Source organism: Nyctereutes procyonoides, unplaced genomic scaffold (assembly GCF_905146905.1).
Source record: "Nyctereutes procyonoides isolate TBG_1078 unplaced genomic scaffold, NYPRO_anot_genome, whole genome shotgun sequence".
In the NCBI taxonomy this organism is placed as follows: Eukaryota; Metazoa; Chordata; class Mammalia; order Carnivora; family Canidae; genus Nyctereutes; species Nyctereutes procyonoides.
Genome location: NW_026575031.1, coordinates 2,558,819 through 2,577,320, shown reverse-complemented (window position 1 = coordinate 2,577,320; position 18,502 = coordinate 2,558,819). Strand labels below are relative to the sequence as shown.

Here is an 18,502-nt window from a genome sequence, read left to right as displayed (position 1 = left end):
TCAGTAAAACAAATGTTTTAGCATCTGTCCTACTAAAATGGGACTCTATCTAAAAAGGTTTTTTGATCAGCTTAACATGTTACACACATTATTACTGCTAGATGTGTCTAGGGGTAATCATGAATGACTTTTGATATGCAATGACATACATGAACAAATAAACTTAATAGGTGAGCTTTTCTCATACATTTCATTTGCTGTTTCATTTTCCTGTGTGGCAAAAAAGAAGCGTGGGTGCTGTATTAAGTGTACTGCATCAGGGATCCCTGGGTGGCGCAGTGGTTTGGCGCCTGCCTTTGGCCCAGGGCGCGATCCTGGAGACCCGGGATCGAATCCCACGTCGGGCTCCCGGTGCATGGAGCCTGCTTCTTCCTCTGCCTGTGTCTCTGCCTCTCTCTCTCTCTCTCTGTGTGTGTGACTATCATAAATAAATAAAAATTTTAAAAAAGTGGGGATCCCTGGGTGGCGCAGCGGTTTGGCGCCTGCCTTTGGCCCAGGGCGCGATCCTGGAGACCCGGGATCGAATCCCACGTCGGGCTCCCGGTGCGTGGAGCCTGCTTCTCCCTCTGCCTGTGTCTCTGCCTCTCTCTCTTTCTCTCTCTGTGACTATCATAAATAAATAAAAATTAAAAAAAAATCTTTAAAAAAAAAGTGTACTGCATCATTCAGTCCAGTACACCTCTCTTTCTGTCTCCACCTCTAAAAAATCACTGGAAGTTTCCCATGCATGTGATGGAATACAGACGAGACAATTCAAGCCTCTTGATCAAGGCTAGGAGATGTATTTTTCTGTTTTTGACAGGTCCAGAAAAGTCAGTGTCTGAACTATGGTTGATTGAATCTTGGAGCTTTTTGGCTTCTTATGCTATACTTGTTAATCTCACATTTTTATTTGGTTTTTAAAAGATATTTAAAATCACATGAAGTTATATGTTTTAGGGAACTGAATCAGTATCACAGTTTCTAAATAACAATGTTTTTAAATGACCCTAAAATGTTTAATTTGAAAGATACAGGAACTGAATTCATAGTTGACATTGATGATAATTTACACTAATTTTTCTAGGAGGAAATGTTTGTATTTAAGCAGTTAAAAACATAATTATAATGGTTATTGCACAAAACCCAGCTTTATAGGGTCTGAATGAGCAAGTGCTACAAATAGTTTTAGATAGTTTTAGATAGTAATTAGATTGAAAATCACTAATTTCCTTTCATTTCATTTTTTGGCTACCAGATAAAGAAAGATCTTATAAGAGTAAATTTCTCACCTGCCTCAGGCAGGAGTAATTAGATGTAAGCAAATTTAATGGAGCCTGTGTGCTCTGGGGCCATTCAGCTGTGCTTCGATAATTGCATTTTTTTTTTTTAAGTATGAAGGTTGTTTAACATATCAAGTAGCAAAAAAGTTAAAGTACAGGTTATCTATTTATCTTTTAGGTAAATAACTGTAGTACTTTATAAACCAAACAGTAATGAATGTATTACCCAATAATAGACTCTAGTCAGGAGAAGCGAATGCAGCTGATGGTACGCAATTATTCTGTCTGTGTCCCTAATTCATTAGCATTAGCATGACTTCAAACAACTTTCATCTTTGTTCCCCTTTTTCTATGTACTTTGCCTGGAAAAGTTCAAGGTCCACTTAAACAACATATATTTGAACAAGTAGATATCGTCTCTATTTTAATCCAGTCTTTATGTATTAACAAGGTTAATTTTGTTTCAAGGCACAGATCCACATTAACAAATTAATCTGTCCCACACACACTTTTTCCTCTCACAAACTAGTTTTAGCTCTTCTGTCCACAATCTCCTAGGATCGAGCTCCTGTTCAATCACTGTTTTGATTTTTACCACTCCTAACTCATAAGTACTACACATCAATTTACAGTTAAAATAAAACAGCATTAGCAAAGTATTAATCATATTTGGGATAGATTCTTTTCATTATACAAATCTTTTCAATATTGAATTCTGTTGACATTTCAAATTTGATTTATTTTAGTTTTCAAAGACACTGGATTTTGTATGTAAAATGTATGTACATAAGTAATATAAGATAAAAACAAATGATGTAATAGTTAATTCATATTTAGTTAAATAAAACTAATATGAAGTTGTTAATAAGTCAGTATCACATATAGGAAGGCCCGTTATCACTCTTTCTTTATCCTCCTTTTTTCTTCCCTTAAACAATTATTTGAATGAGCCCTTGGATAGCATGCTCATAAAATATGTAGATGACATAGAGGTTCTCGGGATGGCTAATACTTTGGGTGATACATTCAGAATACTAATTCATAATAATTGGATGGGAGTGGGGACTAAATCAGACCAGGTAAAGTGTAGTAAGAGTAAATTTAAAGAATTCTGAACGTTAATCCCTAAAACGAACTCCACAATACAGGATAGGTGAGATATTGCTAAACACTAGCACTTGAGAGAAAAATCTTTGAGGTTGTATGATATTACATATATGTCAGTGGCACATTGTGGCTGCCAAAGCAGCTAAAGAAATCTGAGGGGTTGCAAACAGAGTTAATGTGCAATATTGTGTCTCATTGTAGCATCTTCATTTAAGAAGTTTATAGCTATAGTACTGTAAGAAAAAGGTGAGACAAATAATTGGATCTCATATCTATACAAAAAGTATTTATAAAAAAACAAACAAACAAACATGAAAATAAAAATGACTATGGACTAGCAGAAGATACCACCAGAAAGTATAACATATATAATTTTATATAACATGAAAAATATAAATTTTTTGCTAATGCTTTTTATATTTCCTACAGTGAACAGAAATTGCTTTCTTAAACAGAGGGAAAGATTGCATTAAAATGGGACACAGAAATAGCTATAGTTCAGTGAGTGGAGAATGACCAGAACAATGAAAGGACAAGCAGTGGTGCTATAGGAGGACTATTTAAAGGAACTACATATTTAGCCTGAAGTGAAGGCAGCAGATTATTGGGCCAAGGAGAATGGGGATTTTTGTATCAACTCAACAATATTTGAGAGACTGCTGGTACTTTTTGTGGCCTAGGGGACAATTCTAAGAGCAATTGGAAGTTACATGGTGAAACATGTCTTGGTTGGTATGAGAACTTTCTAACATTTAGAGAGCTCTCCAATAATGGCATAAAAAGTAGCCCCAGGCCTTTGTGTGATTTCTTCAAGCCTCTGTTGCATGACTCTTGCCTTTACCCATATAATATGTCTCCTCTGTGCTGTACAGTAACAAAGATGGTAATCAGAGGTTGTTGAATTGGACAACCAAAGGTTGCTTTTGTGGGTAAATGCTGTCCTTCCCTAGTGGCTTCTAGCTCTGCTGCTGAAGGATGAATCATGCTTTGCCACCATTGGATAATTTCAGAACAGTATGCCACTGGCTCTGAAGGCAATTCTGTAGAGAAAATTTTAGAAATAGTTTAATGACAAATATATATTTTTATTGGAATAAGCATATACTGTGCAAAGACTGACTTTGAAGGCGACAGCCCTCATGTGAATACATAAAAGTCCCATCTCATTACTACTTGTTAGTTTTTTTTTTTTAAATCTGATGCTTATAGAGAGCACAGTGATGAGAAGCTTAAACCCAGTTAATGGTTTTCAGATTTCATTGGATACATATAAATTTTGTTACATGCTTATCTTGCCATTCTCTTTTGGTCTCTTGGTTTCTTCTTGATTTTGGAGCACTTCTGTTGTTCTCTGTCTTGTCTATAGCGAAGTTTTTTGTTTGTTTGTTTTGTTTGGGTTTTTTTTTTGGAGTTTGAAGGTGATCTGTACTTTTGGAAGAGGTAACTTAGTGTTAGGGAAGAAAAGAGAAATTGTCCCTGAAACTTTGTTTTCAATACTTACAAATTTTACAATTAATGATAGAAGTTTCTCTTGTGGCCTCTCCTCCCAAACTGTGCTTATTTATTTTCCCCAATAGTCTCATGTGACCTTGTTAAAAGCTTCATGTAATTCCCAAATAAATTACATTTACTGGTTTACTTCTATCTAGTATTTTATTGACATTTCCAGATAAGTTTAATAGGATGGAGAAAAACAGTGTTCTCTTTATAGACTCAGTGGGTGATTTGACCTTAGCAGGTTAACCTTATCCTGATATTGAAGGAAGCTATTCTTAATTAGACTCTATCAGTTTCTCCATTATCACCAGGAGAGTCACTGGTCTGTAATTCTGTAAGTCTTAATTTGATTGTTTTTTTCTTTCTTACAGAAAGGCGACCATATTAGCAAAGTCGCAATATTTGAAAACAGTTTCTGGTTTTCCAGATACATTGCATATCCTTCTTTGTAGCTCAGCCATTTCACACTTTATTTACTTCAGAAACTCTCAGTTGAATACCATCTGGTCATGGTGATTTATTGCTGTGGGATTTCTCAAGTTGCTCTATTATTTCCTCCTAGGAGATTGCTCTCTGTTACTGCCCCACTGATTTTCTCAGAAAGTGCCCTTGGAATAGTCGTTTCCCTAGTATCCTGTACAGACAAGGTCAATGCCAAGTAGAACTGAATTAAACTTCTCTGCTGCTTCTCATCCTCTTACTTGCTGTCTTCATTCCAAGTCCTCGTTGTTGGGGAGAAAGTCAGCACTTGGTCTACCTACTTATGTTGTCTGTCTGGTCCTCATGTTACCTTTTGTCTCTTTATTTTTCAGATTCTCCCATTCTTTGACGATATATTTTTAGTACTTCAGGAAAAAATGTTAAGTGTTTAAAAATGTTCTAAATACTTTCAGTATTATTATTTCAGTATTTATTACTTTCAGTAATACTTTCAGTTTGTAAATGTCTGTATGGAGCTATTTCTAGTAGTTGTTTTTTTGGTTTTTTTTTTGTTTGTTTGTTTTTTGTTTTTTTTTTAACTATCCATAGATTTCTCTTTTGACCTTTCAGATAATGGCATAGTAAATACATCTCTCAGACCCAGTGTCCTTATCTGTCTTCCAAGTAGCCTGGATAGTTTTTAAGCCCATCGCTCGTCTCCTAAAGGTCTATAACCTTTTTCTTTTTTTCCCTCAGATTTTTAACATATACTTCTTAAAATCTAACATTCAGAGATGCCCATACTAATTAGAACATGAGCTTTAATTTTGCAACCTTCCCAATTCCTGAGTTCTACTCTTACACATACTTACCTATGGTAATTCCTGTGTGTCATATTAATCTATTTCCTCTTTAATAACTGCCCAAATAAGCCAAGATAAGGCATATTAACTATTGCTTCTACACATTGTACTCTTCTGTCATTCATTTGGATAATAATGGACATAATTAAAACCATTCATTGCAATAGCCTTCCTAGGAAATAATGCTGAATGATAAAGGTTAGAAGCAATTTGCATTATTCTTTCATTTTCTATGGTTAACATGTCATTTTTTTTACCTGAACTTTGTTTAAATAATCATCTTGTTAAAAAAGGGTTACCTAATGTGCATTCAAGTATAGTTTAATTGCCATTAGAAATATATTTCTATCTTTATACAAAATACTTTGACACAGAATTTTTAAACTTATAACTTAAGTATTAAAACATCGAAAGTTGAGACTTTTAACATTTCCCAAATATATTGTAAATTATCTACTATCTAAATTCAGAGGAAAATAAATAGAAGTTTAAATATCAAATTCTGAGTATATGTGATACAATATTTCCTTAAGTTTCAGATATAAATACTGCCAGTCCTGCAGCCACCCATTTCTAAATAGAGTGCCTTTGCACAGTCTGTAAAGGGTAGTAACAGATTATAACAGCAGAGGAAATAAATGCTGATTTTTGTTCATTTTATTGCTAACTTTTTTTTTCCGTCTAGGTAGGGCAGGCTGTTCTAAAAAATAAGCTATGTTTATTACTATTTCGTGCTGGTATGCATATGTTCTTTGAATTTTTTAAAAAGATTTTATTTATTTATTTGAAAGAGCATGAGAGAGAGAGAGAGAGAGAGAGAGAGAGAGAGAGAGATCATGAGCAGGGAGGAGGGTTAGAGGAAAAAGCAGATTCCCTGCTGAGCAGGGAGCCCGATGTGGGACTTGATCCAGGACCCTGAGATCATGATGTAAACCAACTGAGCCAGCCAAGTGCTCTGAATTTTTTAATAAATTAAAATCCTGTGTATCCCAAAGCTACCTTATGTATTAATGTGTATAATATTTTGCCTTATAAGAAATATGTTCTATATTATATTTCTAAACCTATCTTTTTACATTCATCTCTAGCTCCAATTCTCCCCATTCTATAAAAAATAAAAAATACACAGAATGCAATATTCACAAATAAATATCTTTTTTAATGTAGCCATTATAAAAGTTAGCACTCTAATAACATTTGTGTCTGTGTCAGGCAGCTTACACTAAGATAACTTCCATGATAATATGTAAGGTTAACTGAAAACTCTGGGAAGTTAAGTCCAAAAATCTTTTTCTATTTATTTATTCAGTAGTAAGACTATATGATAACTATAGTATCCAACCAGATATTTGTGTTTAGTGCCTTAAAACCAATATTATTCTCTATTTCCCATGGTTGGAAAGTGAGACTATTGTATCTTAGTTAAGGGGCCAATTAAAATTGCTTGGAGCAAGACTATATTATAAAGTTTGTAGGATGTGTCCTCTGATGAATTCTCTTTCACATGGATTCTATTTATTAGTTGATGTCTCAAATATATATAAATGTATATAGGTCATAGGCAGTATAAACTAACTTTAAGAACCAGATGAGGGATGCCTGGGTGGCTCAGCGGTTTAGTGCCTAGCTTTGGCCCAAGGGCGTGATCCTGGGGTTCCGGGATCAAGTCCCACATCAGGTTCTCTGCATGGAGCCTGCTTCTCCCTCTGCCTATGTCTCTGCCTTTCTCTGTGTGTGTGTGTGTGTGTGTGTGTGTGTGTGTGTCTCATGAATAAATAAATAAAATCTTTTTAAAAAAAGAACCAGATGAGAAATTGTATCTCAAAATGTAAAATCTGAAATATGGGCTATTACCAGAATTCTTCAGAGTCCCCTTAGGTTGTTTTTCTAACAAGTTATTCTTCACTGGAAAAGTCTTAGGATAGTCTTCCTTTGAATTTGATTCCATCTTCACTCAAGCAGAATTTAGTTCAAGTTCTGCGTGGTTTTAATCCTGATGTTTTCCTTCTTTATTCAGTGGTGTTTTTTTTTTTGTTTTGTTTTGTTTGTTGTTGTTGTTTTTGTTTTTTTTTTTTTTTTGGTATTTGGAATAGAGAAATGTATTAGGAAATGTATTAATCAAGGTTCCTTAGAGAAACAGAACCAATAGGTTGTAAAAGGAGATATATTATAAAGAATTAACTTACATGATTATGGAAGCTGATAAGTCCCACAATTTGCTGCCTAAAAGTTGGAGACCCAGGAAAACCAATGGTATAATTTAGTCCAAATTGGACGACCTGAGAATAAGGGGAGCCAGTGATGTATATCCAAGTCCAGAGGCAGAAGATTTGATTATGTCCCTGTTCAAACACTGAGGCAGGGAAAGGGGGCTAGATTCCTCTCTCTCTGCCTTGTTCTACCCAATCTCTTAATGGGTTGATTGAGCCTCACCCATATTGAGGAGGCAGTGGGTCATTGAGACCACAGGTTAAAATATCAGTCTTATCCTCCAGAAACATCCTCACAGATATACCCAGAAACAGTATTTAATCTGGGGACCTTATGAACCAACCATTCAAGTTGACACATAAAATTAACCATCACAGGAAGAAAAGTAAAGAATCAGAAACCAGTGCTCATATAACCATCTTCCCCAGAATATGGTTGAAAGATTTTTAAATGAAAGTGACCAGATCAGATTTGCATTTTGGATAGTTCTCTGACCACAGTGTCAATAGTTTATATTCCTCAAAGCTCTTCCTGTATTTTCTCTTCTCACTTTTCATTTCTTCCTTGAGTAATTTCATCTCATAGCTTCTATTTCTATATTAGTATTTCTAGCCCGATGTCTGTGCTGAATTTCAGCCCTTTGTATTTAATTGCAAATTAGATATCTCTTCTTGAGTGATTCTCTGGAACCTCAAATATATGTCTAAATTGATTCTGCCTTTATTTTCCCTCCCAAACCTCCTCTTACTGTCCTATGCCTGAAGTAACTGTTCCCACCATCTTTAAATTTGTCCACAGTTAGAAATCTGAGAACCATCCTTGCCTTTTCTCTTTCCCAGATCTCCCATACCTAGTTCATCAGCAAGTCCTGTATATCCTGCCTATTATATGTTGCTCTCAAATCTGTTCTTTTCCTTTTGTATACAACAGGTTGCCTTGTCAGTTACATTCTGTCTCACTATTGCAGCAGCCCCTTTATTTGCCTTCTTGCCTTCAGTCTTGTTTCCTGCCAAGGAATCAGACTGAAACTAGAATTCTCTTTCTGAAGGTCAAACTGGAGCAAGTCATTCCTCTGCTTAGCATTTCTTTGTCTTCTCTGTGACCTGGTATTCAAGTGTAAATTCTTTAAGATGAAACACAAGGCCCAACGATCTCTGGCTTTTGTCTACTTTTTTAACCTCAACTTTTACTACTTCAAACACTCCCTTCTCATACTGAGCTGCTTTCAATTTCCAGTACTTTACCATGTTCAATAGTGCTATGAAAAGTTAGAAAGATATTTCTGAAATTAATATTTCAAAAACCCCTTTAAAAGATTCCTCTGTTTGAAACTTGTATTTTTTTTTTACTTTTGATTCATTTTTTTACATGTTAAAGCTGTATAATATTTTTAAAGGTAGAAAAAAGAATCATTTGGGCTATCACCAGCAAGTATTGATTATCATTAACTGCATAATTATACTTAGTATGATTTATTGGTCACTCATTTTATGAATGTCGTGGATCTTAAAGGTGAATCCATAAAGTATCTGAGTCTCCTTTATGTTACCTACACTGAAGTAAAATACCAATTAATAGATTTCAGAGAGAAGTTAGGTTGAGATGAGTTCTAGTACAACCTCTAAGGGAAGTGGTCTAATTGTAGAAATGGAAGATTTGGAAAGTGAAATAAGATCCTTCCCCAAATACTGAAGTTTCAGAATATGTGAGTTTATCTTTACTTTGGAGACCGCATAATCAGTCTTTCTTATCTGTTCATTTTAGCATAAGTTTAACCATTTTATTTCTAAAATGCTCATAGAATAATGGTGTGCTCAACTGGAGTCTACAAACAACAAAAAGAAGTTGTATTTACCAACAAAACCGAGTTTTTTAAATGGCATCTACTTATTCTGGTGGCTGGTCAATCTGGTAGCAATAAGAAGAGATTATTATTAGGTGGTGTGTGTGTGCGTGCGCATGCTTAGCATTTGAAAATACATGGGATGCTCCATTCTTGTCTGCACTGAATTTATCAAGAATTATAGGCAAACTAGAAATTGCCTCTCACAGTGATTATATCTCTTCTAATACCACCTACTGATTTTACAGTAAAAGTCTTGACTACAAAAGTTGAGATGAGAACACAATTCATTTTGCTTTACTCTCTTTTTTTTTTTTTTTAAATTTTTATTTATTTATGATAGTCAGAGAGAGAGAGAGAGAGGCAGAGACACAGGCAGAGGGAGAAGCAGGCTCCATGCACCGGGAGCCCGACGTGGGATTCGATCCCGGGTCTCCAGGATCGCGCCCTGGGCCAAAGGCAGGCGCCAAACCGCTGCGCCACCCAGGGATCCCGCTTTACTCTCTTAAAAATAGCAGTATCAAACATTTTGTGATGTTTCTCTCATATCATATATTGGGCTGTCTTGAAGAAATAAACTTCCACTTGCTTTCATGACAGTAGATAATAAATTGACTGATATAATTCAGTTGAGAAGTTGAAAAATGCATTGAAAATAATGGGGCATAACATTGTAGGGTTAACATTTATTCATAGATGATGCAATTAAATAAAACTGGCATTAACTTCAAGGTCAGTCAGTAAAGTAATAAAATTTAATATTTTAATTGAATTGTAATTGCTTTCCATTGATACATGAAAGTAAAGTAAAATAGATGTCAGCTCTGCAAATTATGGTTCTTCCTCCTAATTAATTTCTTAATTCTGCACGGAGTTATCCAGTGCCTAGGTCTTGTTGTGGGTTTATTCATCCACCCAGCTTCCATCAAGGAATATCTGTAAGACATGATTAAATGACACCTAACGGTGTCAGGATTTAGTGTAAATTTTTTCTGAACTTTCGAGAAAAATTTGTTAGTAACTTTTAAGTAACTTATTTATGTATTTGAGTTAAAATTTACCATAAATATAACAGCATGCTGGGGTTTATGGGTTGTAATCTTCTTCTTTATTAATATTGATATTTATATTAACATTAATAAATATAATCTCAATGATTAAAAAGATTTTCATAGGGGAGATAGATCCCTGGAGACTTTCATTCTCCCACTTGGTGATTCAGGAGGTAAATTAAGTAAACTGTTAGGGTTCTGGGGAAGCACAGTTTATGTCCATTCATGACTCAGGCTTCACAAGGAAAGAGACACCCAAATTGAATGAATCTAAAAAAAGAAACAGCTTTTTCAAGGACTGGGATTAATTGAAGCTTTTAGATAAAGTTGAATTTCATTGAAAAAGCCCATGAATTACAGCCCCTCAAAGAATTTCAACATAATGCAATTTTATATAAAATAAAATGGGAATGATGGCATTACAAAGATTAGGATAGAGATTTTTAAATTATACTGAAATTGTATTGGGTCTAGATGCTGGGGTTTATTTAAAGAAAGAGAAGATTATATGCGTTCTGAACTGACTACATATACCAGTTAAATAGCTATTGCTTAAAAATTGAAAATACAATGAATGTATAACATAGCTTAAAAATTACTGAAGTATTGTTATACACTCTTAGACTTTAAAATGGCTCTATATATGGGGTGCCTGGCTGGCTGAGTTGGTAGAGCATGCAACTCTTGATCTTAGGTTTATGAGTTCAAGCCCCACATTGGGTGTGGAGATTACTTACATACATACATACATACATACATACATACAAACATAAAATGACTCTATGGTATAGAATATGTATGTAATAGAATATAATACAAATATATTGGTATATGAGCATGTTTAGTTGTACTTAGAAATATAAGTGGATTCTTATTGGTAAAACAAACTGAGAAGTTATTAATGTTGTCTAACCTTTGTGTTAAATTTTAACTCAAACATTGACTTCATTATTTAAACTGTTTCTTTTTAAACCATTTGAAGCATAAAAGTTAAAAATAAGTCCAATGATAAATATATTTTTTATACTAATCTGACCTTGACCTTGTATTCTCAATTATGAAGAATTCAATTATGAGAGACATTCAAGAACATTAGAATTCTCCATGCATATCATCTAGTTAAAAATACTCAAACTTGGGGTACCTGGGTAGCACAGTCAGTTGAATGTTGATTCTTGGTTTTGGCTCAGGTTGTGATCTCAGGATCCTGAGGTCTAGCCCCACATTGGGCTCCAGGCTCAACAGAGTCTGCTGGAGATTCTCTTTCCCTCTAAAATAAATCTTAAAAAAAAAAAAAAAAAACCAAACCAAAGATACATTAGATAAAAGACATCCTCAAGCTTAATAATTCTAGATAAGCTAACAGTTTGTTCATGTTAAGGTATTTGTTTCTCCAGATCCTTGTTTTAAAAGTATTTTAATATCAATCTTGTTCCATTTAGAGAAATTAAATATCATAAAGACTGTAATACAATGCTAGAATGTTTCTAAATAAGGAAACTTGTTCAAAAATATGTGAAAGTGTAAGAAATTTAAATATTCAATCTTTCATTACATTTATAAAAATAAGTTATGAAGAGTTTTCATTTGCATGTAGTTTAATATTTATGGAATCATAAGTGTTCTAGGCAGTAAAGATTTCTTGAGAAGAGTTGCATATCTGAGTATATTCTGGGATAAGATGAATAATCTTCCTACCACATCCCTAGCTAATATCATCCCACATGCAATAGTCTCAAGTGATTTAGAAGAGATCTCTGAGGTCAGAGTGGTTTTAGGCCATTGATTTCTCAAAGAGAGTAGTTTGAATTGCTGGTGATCTGGATCTTATCCAAGAAATATTTTTTAAAAACATTAGAAATTTCATATAGGCATGTCATGGGCAGTGATCATGAGATCCCCAATAATTTGTTACTTTCTAATAAATAGAAAAATGGAAGCAAAGACAGATTGCACAAAGGATCAGGAGAAGGGGACTCAAGTTGTCACAAATGTGTATCACATACAGTGTTGATTTAAATAGAAAGATCCATTCAAGAGAATCTGTAGACTATTATTATATTGAATCTAGACAATTTCATTGTAAAACCTAGACACTTTCCAGAAAATAAGTATAATCTATTCAAATAGTATCAAATCATGAGATAAGAACTTTGAAGTCATTGTCCATGCCAAAGAAGCCTACCAAAAAAAAAAAAAAAAAAAAAGAGCCTACCAAAATCACCAGATATAACCTCTGATAAATTTACAGTGTGTCAAAATTGTTTATTTCTCAGGTCTTGCCATTGTCTTGGTTTTATATGTCCAGTGAGATCATCTATTGCTTTGTCTATGAAATGTTACTGAGTGGTTGTCTTTCCTGTGTGAAATGTCTAAAGCATTAGACCATGAATCATATCAGTACCTACCACACTCACTAAACATGACATAGACCTTTATACCATACTATAAACACTTATACATGCAACTTATTTCATTATTAATTGAGAAAAAAGAAATGTAGCTCTTTTATCTTAGCTATTTATAGCTTTACAATAATTTTCTACTGTAGTTAAATGGTCTATAATGTGTTTCAGGAAAATATTTGAAAATCTTTAAGTTTTAAGTTTTGATTGGACATTTTTAGTACCATAGAATATTCAGTGCTTAGCTTAGGAATAAATAAATTGAAAATATTTCTGTGACTATAATCAATGAGTTTTTAACATAGTGTACCTGTGTGATTCATGTGGAAAAAAATGTGCCCAGTGTGGCTTATGTTTGCATATTTTACTGACCCCTACCTAAAGGCAAACCAAATTACCTTATCCATCATGGAATACAGCAGTCACTGAAATGAAATGCAACAACTATTTCTATATGTTAACAGTTTAGAGCTGAGACTTGATGATTCTATAATGAATTAAAAGACTACAAGAAAAATGGGAAGATCATCAATATGATCTCCCAGTGGTTACCTTGTAAAACCATATGCTCTTAAATTCCTTTCATGACTTTTAGACAGGCATTTATTTATTCCCAGATCCTTACAAAGAAGAACAAATTATTAGATTCAATCATGAGAGACTTTTAAAATGACATTAATGATGTGTAGCCTAGTGCCCAAGTGCTGAGTGACAGGTTATGTTGTTTAACCACTATGTAAGAATCAAGGAATTGGAAGGAAAGATAAAAAGGGACTTCCATTCATGCTGACCTTGAACGTTCATGATTTAAGTTTCCCACATTTCTGGGACAGATGGCTCAGTGGTTGAGTGTCTGCCTTCTGCTCAGGGTGTGATCCCGGGATCCTGGGATCGAGTCCCACATAATTTGGCTCCCTGCAGGGAGCTTACTTCTCCCTCTGCCTATGTCTCTGCCTGTCTCTCATGAATAAATAAATAAAATCTTTAAAAAAAATTAAGTTTTCCACATTCCCACCCCAAGCCTGCAATAATAGATGATGAATAAATGAAGGAAAAGTAAGGACATAAGGACATAGCTGTACTAGAAAACATTATAAACATCTCTGTGAAATAGAATTAAGTATACACAAAATAGTAAGCAATAAGCAATACACTTAACCATGGGGCTGTAATACAAAGGGTTAGGAAGCAGGCAAAAGCAATTGGGAGGTTTCAATCCTGGGGGAAAGCAGAGACTGAAAGTGTACCATTTGAGGAAGAACTTCAAAGAGATAAAGAAAAATAAAATATTAAAGAAAAACAGTCAATTAGAAAAATAAATCACAATGAAACAGCATCAAGATGATGTGAAAAGTAACCATTTAGAAATACTAGAAATGAAGCATATAGTTCACTTAAAAAAAAAAAAAAAAGCTCAGTGGGCAGAATAAACTGTAGGTGAGCCAAGTAAAATAGAGAATGAATGAAGCAGGAAAAAATAATTGACCCAAAAGACAACATAGACAGGAAAAAAAATTAAAGAGCAATTTAAAAATATGCAGGATAGATTGGGAAATTGCAATATTTGTGTAATAGATGTTTCAGAAAAAAATTAGAAGGAAAGGCAGAAAAATATTTGCAGATACAAGGACTGAAAATTTTCTAGACTTGAAGAAAAATATAAATTTGAGAATTCAAAGTGTATATTAGGTAATATACAGTATAAATAAAAGTAAACACCTACACACATTATATTAAAATTACAGAATGTCACAAGTACATTGAAAAGTACAATTTAGCACAAAAAAAAATATTCCTTGTATGGGAACCACTATTATACTGCATAAATCTTATTAGGAATGACTAATTTCTAAAAAAGTAATTAATATATTGCAACTAAACTATTATTGTAATGAGAGTGAAATAGAACATTGTCAGACATCTAAAACCTACGAGATTTTACCACTTACAGATCTTCAGTAAAAAAATAAAAATAGATTTCAGAGAAATAGACTGAATTCCAGGAGAAATGAATAAGAAACAATTGTGAAAACAGACATTATAAAATATGTGGGTGGGCTTAATTTTTCTCGACAAAAATGATGGAACTAAAAGTTAACACAGTAATAACAACTGAAACAGTGGGACTTATTTAATATCTAGTGAAAACATGGTAAATTCTCTCAAAAGAGTGCTAAACACATTGTTAAATTTATATTCTAAGATTCATAAGAAGCAAACACAAAAATCCTTTCAATACAGCATGAGGCAGAAAATAAGGAACAAATAAAGCTTAATAAATAAGCTTAATAAAACAGGAAATCTATAAGATGATAGAAACAGGTCCAGACATGTAACATAAAATGTTAAAAATGTAAAATAATTAAACTCCATTTCTTAGAGTTGTCTTTATAAGATAGGATAAAATTTTTTAAAATCCAATTATTTGTAGTTTATAAGTGGCATCTAAAACAAAAGCACAGAGAAAATTTGAGAATAAATGATGGAAAAGTATATGCCAGTAGAGTATTAACAATGTAAAGCTGGTGTTATAATATTGGTAATTAGAATATTAGATAAAAATCATATGGAGATGAATAGGTCATTACTTGATAAAAGGAATAATCTTATAAAAAAGTTTTAGAAATTGCAACTGTATATGCACATAACAACATAGATCTCAAATACATAAAATTTTTTCAGAAACCTCGATTTTGTTTTCCACAGTGGCTGCACCATTTAGTAGTGCCATCAACAATACACAAAGGTTCCTTTGTCTCCACATGCTCACAAATACTTATTTCTTGTGTCTTTTATTTTAGCTATTCCAACAGGTGTAAATTGATACCTTGTGGTTTTGACTTGCAATTCCCTGATGATGAATGATGTTGAGCATCTTTTCATCTGTCAGTTGGCCATCTTTATGTCTTCGAAATAAATGCACATTTAGGTTCTCGCCCATTTTTAAATCAGATTATTTGTGGGGGTTTTTTGGTGTTCAATCGTGAAAGTTCTTTATATATTTTGGATATTAACCCCTTACTAGATCTAGCATTTGCAGATATCCTACTTGGTACTTCCCTTTTTGTTTTGTTGATGATTTCCTTCACCATGCAAAAGCTTTTTATTTTGGTGTAGTCCAATGGTGTAGTTTGGTTTTGCTTTTGTTTTCCCTTCCTTAGGAGACATACTAGAAAAATGTTTCTATAGCTGATGTCAAAGAAATTACTTTTCTTCTAGGAGTTTTATGAATTCACATCTCACATCTAGGTCTTTAATCCATTTTATTTTTGTATATGGTGTAAGAAAGTGTCCAGTTTCATTCTTTTTCATATAACTATCTGGTTTTCCCAGCACCATTTGTTAGAGACTGTCTTTTCCCCATTGTATATTCTTTATTCTTCCCTCCTTTGTCATAGATTAATTGACATTATTGACCTTATGGGTTTATTTCTGGGCTCTCCAATCTGTTCCCTTGATGTATGTAACTATAGATCTGTGTTCCATTGGTCTATATAACTCTCTTTTGTACTAGTACCATACCGCTTTTATCACTAAAACTTTGTAGTGTATCTTGAAATCTGGAATTGTGATATCTCCAGCTTTGTTCTTCTTTCTCAAGATTGCTTTGGCTAGTTGGGGTCTTTTATGGTTCCATATAAATTTTAGGATTATCTGTTCTAGTTCTGTGGCAAATGTTACTGGTATTTTGATAGGGATTGCATTAAATTCGTAGGTTGCTTCAGGTAGTATGGACATTTTAACAGTACTGGCTCTTCCAAACCATGGTCATGGAATATCTTTCCATTTGTTTGTATCATGTTCAATTTCTTTCATCATTGCTTTATAGTTTTTGAAGTATAGATCTTTTACTTCCTTTGTTAAGTTTATTCATAGGTATTTTATTCTTTTTGGTGCTATTATAAATGGGATTATTTTCTTAATTTCTCTTTCTGCTATCTCATTATAAGTGTATAGGAATGCAGCAGATTATTTGTGTTTTAATTTTGTATCCTGCAACTTTACTAAATCCATATATCAATTTTAGCAGTTATTTGGTGGAGTCTGTAGAGCTTTCTATATATGGTATCATGTGCCCAAATACCCATCTACTGGAAAATATAGAATTAAATTCTGGTATATCCATATAATGGAATAGAATACAATAGAAAAAATGAATGGACCAGAGCCATAGTAATTGATGTAAGTAAATATCATTAACAATGCGAATTGAAAAAAATCAAGTTAAAGATTATATCATTCATTTAAACATTTAATATTCATGAACAATACTAAATATTGTTTTGATATATACATTTGTTAAAATTATAAGAGCATAATTAGTAACTCACCAACTTCAAAAGAGTGGTTACCATGTAGAGGGTAGAGGATATAGATTAAGAGTAGATATATGGTGATGTTCTATTGTGATGGTAGTGTTTATTTCTTTAAAAAATGTGTAGAGGAAATATGGCATGACATTGATGCTTATTAAATCTGACTACATGGTTATTTCTTTCAATGTATTTCATTTACTTATTCTAAATACTGAATTGCTAAGTGATGGTAGAAGTAAAGGAACTGGACAGTCAGGGACTAGTTCATCTACATGTTTACCCATCCCCTTGTACTTATAATTTTAGTGAATATACCATAAGAATAAGATGGCTGTGAAGGGTGTTGACACAAAGAATCTATCTAGTACTACTGGTCTGAGTTGTTTGCTCTGAGTTTCATCTAAAAATACTCAGTGACGGAAGAGTTCTCAACCTTCGCCTGACTTCCCTTCTTCTGATATGCGATGATAAGAAATATCATGTTACCAAAAAAAGGCATCCACCTAGAAGCAGAAAATTATTCATCAGTTTATGTATTCTAAATAATGTAAGCCAATAAAAAATAAAAATAACTTATTTAAATGAGGTTAACCAGTACATGTATTATGAATGTAAATATATAAATGTATTGTAGATATAATATCTAAAATAAATTCTTTCATTTCATAACAGATTTGTGATATGACTTTTTCTTCCCTGACAAGTTAGTTTTGGTATGTGGAAAGAATTTGTTGCCCATACTTCTCTGCTTATACCTTATTACCTACATAAATTGTACTACATAGTTGAACATCCTTATCTAAGATTGTGCACATATGCTCTTGGTTCAATAATGATTTTTTAGAGTTGTCTCCATCTTGGCTTGGAAAATACATTATCACACAAGTGGTCATTGAAATGAAATGTCAGGGATCCCTGGGTGGCGCAGCGGTTTGGCGCCTGCCTTTGGCCCAGGGCACGATCCTGGAGACCCGGGATCGAATCCCACGTCGGGCTCCCGGTGCATGGAGCCTGCTTCTCCCTCTGCCTATGTCTCTGCCTCTCTCTCTTTCTCTCTCTGTGACTATCATAAATAAATAAAAAAATTAAAAAAAAAGAAATGAAATGTCATTTAATTTGATAAGACAATTATTTGTATCCATATGGTGTCCTATGAAGTGAATTAATTATATAAGCATATTGGTCTACTACTCTTCTATTTTCTACTCTTATTCTCTAAGAATTTTGATGTTTAGATAAAACAGAGATACATAAAACTGTTGTCCATGTAAAATAATAGTTAAAATACCAAGGTATCTTTGAAATGATACCTGTTTTTCCATTCAAATTACAGTTGCTCAAAAATGAATTAAAACCATGAATCTGGAAGTTGACACAGTGCAATCAAGTGATTTGATATGAAACTTATTTTTCAGGAATAAGAAAACCAGTTACCCAAGGGAAATAGAAAAATAAATACTAGCAAAATACGTCTTACTTTAGGATCAAAGCAATTTAAAATATACACATACTGGTTTCCTATGCAA

General features: G+C 33.4%; 1 protein-coding gene across 3 annotated transcripts in view; it reads left to right on the top strand.

Annotated features, from left to right (window-relative positions):
* DPH6 (diphthamine biosynthesis 6) overlaps positions 1–18,502 on the top strand; it is a 153,677-nt gene that overhangs the window by 111,489 nt on the left and 23,686 nt on the right. The window lies entirely within an intron of this gene.